Source organism: Plecotus auritus, assembly GCF_963455305.1.
Source record: "Plecotus auritus genome assembly, chromosome: 1".
Taxonomy (NCBI): Eukaryota; Metazoa; Chordata; class Mammalia; order Chiroptera; family Vespertilionidae; genus Plecotus; species Plecotus auritus.
Window position 1 is genome coordinate 147,008,889 of NC_137770.1, and position 4,797 is coordinate 147,013,685.

Here is a 4,797-nt window from a genome sequence, read left to right on the forward strand (position 1 = left end):
TAGGGTATCCATTCTCAGGCAAGAGCCTATTCTCAGTGTCAACCTGCCAGACCTGGTCTCCCAGGGTGAGTGAGGTTCCAGCACCATGCTCATGTCTTCTCCATTCAAAATGCATTTCTCATGTTTCAGCTAGAACTAATATGCTAACTAATTCAGGCCAACCTATAATGATGAATAACTTTACATGGAAATTTTGAAATGAGAAATCTTTTTCAGCATTACTCCAATCATACCACATAGGGAGTTCTTTATTATACTAAATATTATAAATGCCTTCTCAGGAAGCAAACAGAATGTGACTGAGTCTAGCATGACAAAAGTGGTTAGGCAAATTATAGCAATGTACTGAATGGAATATTAAGTGTTCATTAAAAATGATATCCATAGAGATTATATAGCAAGTATGCAAAAAAATATGATTTTAAGTGAAATTTATAGATATAAAATTGCATTTACCTTATGATTATGTCTGCTAAAAGTATGTATGGATTTGGCTAAGGACTGGGAAAACATAAAAAATAAATGTAATTTGCCACATGTTCAGATTTATTTTAAATTTTTCATTAATTTTATAACTATTTTAAATTTAAAATGGTGTAATTTTATGTAATGTCTTCAGTAGTGTTATAGCAATACGTTCTGTCTTCTAGGTTTTCTTTTTTAACTACTCTTTATAGTCTTCAAAATTAACAGCCTTATATGATGATATTTTGGCTATTACAATATAATGTATTTTAAGATCTATCACAAAAGTCAAATAGCTTACCTACTAAGCCTGGAATACTTTTAATTAATTAAAGGCAAATAATACCTTTTACATTAGTGTTATAATTTATAAAGCTCATTTGGAGAATTTTAATAATCTTGTAATATTTATTTCATTATGGGTTTACTGAAAGCAATTCTTATCTCAAACTATCTTCAACATTATTTATTTATTTTGATTGTAACATTCACTGCTAGAGAAAACTATATCTTTATCAAATATTTTAAATCACCTGTAATTTCTCCATCCCCAGGATTTATTTGAAATGGCAGGTTTAATTTAACTTCTGTCAAACTGTACCTTGAAGAGATATACATCACAAAAATCCTATGAAATCTTGAATCTGTAGCAGTTAAATATATGCCTTTGGTTGACATTTTATTTTGGCTGCAAGTGATTTTAAATATCCAATAAAAATACTTATTCTAATGTCAGATTTAGACAATTTTGCCACAGAGAAAACACTTCTAATATATCATGGTTTTAGGGCAGTTTAAACACCCTTCCCCTGTATCCCCCCCATCAAATAACAAAATATTGATTCTACCTAACTAGGCTCCAAAAGATAATTAGAGGAGTTGAGAATAAATTCTGCTTTTGTGAAGAAATGACCAAAGGACACTAGTGCTGCTCACTCCCTGATCTACGACTGTTGGGACAGGGGAGACATCCTGGGTGTTGTGGAGGAAATTGAAGAGTAACTGTCTATCTCAGCAGTGGTGGTCCATTTTCCACTAGAACTTTAAGTAGGAAGAGACTCTTCTGACAAAAGAGCACTTAAAATGACCCTCCGTTACCCAGCATGAGCTCAGCAAAAGAGCATAGAATTCTCAGGGTGAAGAGTCATGAAGTCGATTCATCATGTAGCCACAACCGGCATTTTATAGATTATAAACAAGAAAAGCAAACAATTTAGTGCTAATAAACTAAAAGCCACTTACTATTTCTTGCATTTATTCACTGAAAAAAAAATTATTGAGCACCTCCTATAGGTCAGACACTCTTCCAACACTTAAGCTGTAACTGCAAAAAAAGGCAAAGTCCCTGCCATTAGGGAGTCTACATTGTACTGGAGAAAGTCAATGATTAACAATCTGAATCAATGGATATAATAAGATTGATATGTGCTCCAAGGAAAACAAAGGTGGGTCAGAGGATGGAAAGTATATAAAAGGCTGGCAGGTCTCCTATGTTTGATGGAGGTTCAGGGAAGGACTCTTGGATTAGGTAACATTGTATGGAAAAGTTGAATGAAGTGAGAAAGTTGAACTATGAGGTTTTTGATGAAAGTGCTTCAGACAGAAGCAGCATAATTTGCCAAAGCCCTAGGGGACTTAGCATGATTGAGGAGGCCACAAGGCTGACTGAAGGAGAGTGAGGTCAAGATCGATAAGAGACACAGATAGAAAAACAGGTAAAGGCCATTTCATAGATGACATTAGTTGCCACGGTAAGTACCTGAGCTTTCATTCTGAGTGAAATTATAAGTCATTATTGGGACAAGGGTAAAGCATGATCACAGAGCAAGAGGGGAAGCTGTGAGACACATTAGAAACCTATTGCAATAAGTCAAGTGAAACATGATAGTTACTTGGACTAAAAAATATTTCATTGATAACTCATTAGGATATATTTTGAAAATAGAGCTGACCGGATTGTCTGATATTTTGAAATATGTGGTTTAAGGGAAGGGTAAATAACTTTTTGAGAGTCAATCTCTGGGTCAAGATGAGATAACTCAAGTAAGTGAATATAGACAGAGAAAAGATCTAAAGACTACACCTGAGATACTTCAATATTTGAGGTCACAAAGCCAACTGGGATCTAGAAGAAAAAAAAATAGACTCGGCAATTTAATGAAAACAAAAAGAATATGATATTCTCGTGACCAAGTGCAGACACAGTTTCAAAGAGAAAGGGGTAACCAATGATGTCAAATGCTGCTGCTCCATCAGTCAGATAGGGCTGGGAACTGACCACTGGGCTTAGCAATAGGGAGCATGTGGATAAAAAACAGGTGCAGAAGGATGGAGAAAGATTGGAGTGGGTTCTGTTGAGAATGAGAAGACAGAAAGTATCCACAACTATTTCAAAGAGGTTTGCTAATGCAGGCAGCAAAGAAATTAGACAAGAACCAGTGTGAGATGGTCAGGAGAAGGTTTTTGGATAGGAAATATTTCGAATAGTTTTTATATATTCAAGGATGTAAAAGATCCATCCTTATATTATCTCTTGGCAAATATCAGAGTTTGTAGCTTCATTATACAGTCAATATGCAGTTTCATTATAAAGTCAAAGAAAAAAGGTCAAATAGGTTTTTTTCTCAATTTCTGCAGCAATTTTTAAAGCATACTTCTTAATGAATAGTTAAGAATAATTCCTTTTCAAAAATGCAAGTCTTTTGAAGAAAATGCATTTTTTAAATTCTTGATATAAGATCAGCTAAACATAAAATTTAACATTTGACTTCCCAGAAAAAAATAAAATCATTTATGAAATGGAAAGTAGAGAAAGAAAACACACCTAGTGTGCTTCTCATTTTCAGGAGAAAGTTCGCTCCCTGCCACTTTGTTAGGAATAATTTAATAACATAACGAATGTTATGTTAAATGTTTGTATCCTCAATAACAATTTATTCTAAGAGGCTTTATTTTACAAGAGAAATAACAGAGCAAGTCTTTTATTTGTTTTTATTACTCAAAACAAGTTTCCTTTTTTGTTTGTATTTAGCTTTCTGACTGTGTTTGTGCCTTCAACACTTTCACAATGATTTTCTGCTCCTCAGTAAGGGGAGTACGCTTGATCCTCTCACGAACACATTTAACACACATGGATCCACCACAGGCCCTGCTGACATGTTTTCTCGTTTTAAACAAACTCATTAGAACTTTAGGTCTCACAGTACAGGCTCCACTAAGCCAGCCGGGGCACACGCCAGATGCAGATTTGGTGCTTTCTCAACCTTCTTGGTGTAAAGGTAAACAATTCTATTACCAGGGGTTCAGAACAGCCTAGTTTTGTTAAAAGCTGTATTGTAGGACAGCCTCCTATGGTATGTTAAATGCTGGACCATTCTGAATGCTCCCACACTGGCTCAAAAGACTGTCTGAGAGATCCCAGCTCCTGCAACTTATATGTGAAATATACCAATATATACCAGTGTGTGTGTGTGTGTGTGTGTGTGTGTGTGTGTGTGTGTGTGTATTAAAGCAGGAAGAAGACCTGTTGAGACTTCATTTTTTTTCTAATACAGTTTTTTTGGATAAATCTTTATTGTTCAGATTATTACAGTTGTTCCTCTTTTTTCCCCCATAGCTTCTCTCCACCTGGTTCCCACCCCACCCTCTGCCCTTACCCCTCCACCACTGTACTCATCCATAGGTGTATGATTTTTGTCCAGTCTCTTCCCACACCCCCACACCCCTTTCCCCCCGAGAATTGTCAGTCCACTCCCTTTCTATGCCCCTGATTCTATTATATTCACCAGTTTATTCTGTTCATCAGATTTTTTATTCACTTGATTTTTAGATTCACTTGTTGATAGATATGTATTTGTTGTTCATAATTTTTATCTTTACCTTTTTCTTCCTCTTCCTCTTCTTAAAGAATACCTTTCAGAATTTCATATAATCCTGGTTTGGTGGTGATGAACTACTTTAGCTTTTTCTTATCTGTGAAGCTCTTTATCTGCCCTTCAATTCCGAATGATAGCTTTGCTGGGTAGAATAATCTTGGTTGTAGGTTCTTGCTATTCATCACTTTGAATATTTCTTGCCACTCTCGTCTGGCCTGCATAGTTTCTGTTGTGCAATCAGCTGACAGTCGTATGGGTGCTCCCTTGTAGGTAACTAACTGTTTTTCTCTTGCTGCTTTTAATATTCTCTCTTTGTCTTTTGCTCTTGGCATTTTAATTATGATGTGTCTTGGTGTGGTCCTCTTTGGATTCCTTTTGTTTGGGGTTTTCTGTGCTTCCTGGACTTGTAAGTCTATTTCTTTCACCAGGTAGGGGAAGTTTTCTGTCATTATTTCTT

General features: G+C 35.6%; 1 pseudogene across 1 annotated transcript; it reads right to left on the reverse strand.

Moving 5' to 3' along the window:
- Nucleotides 1–3,446: 3,446 nt before the first annotated feature.
- LOC308241348 (large ribosomal subunit protein eL34-like) lies at nt 3,447–3,842 on the reverse strand (annotated as a pseudogene). Its single transcript has one exon. The product of its transcript is annotated as a large ribosomal subunit protein eL34-like (transcript).
- Nucleotides 3,843–4,797: the final 955 nt, after the last annotated feature.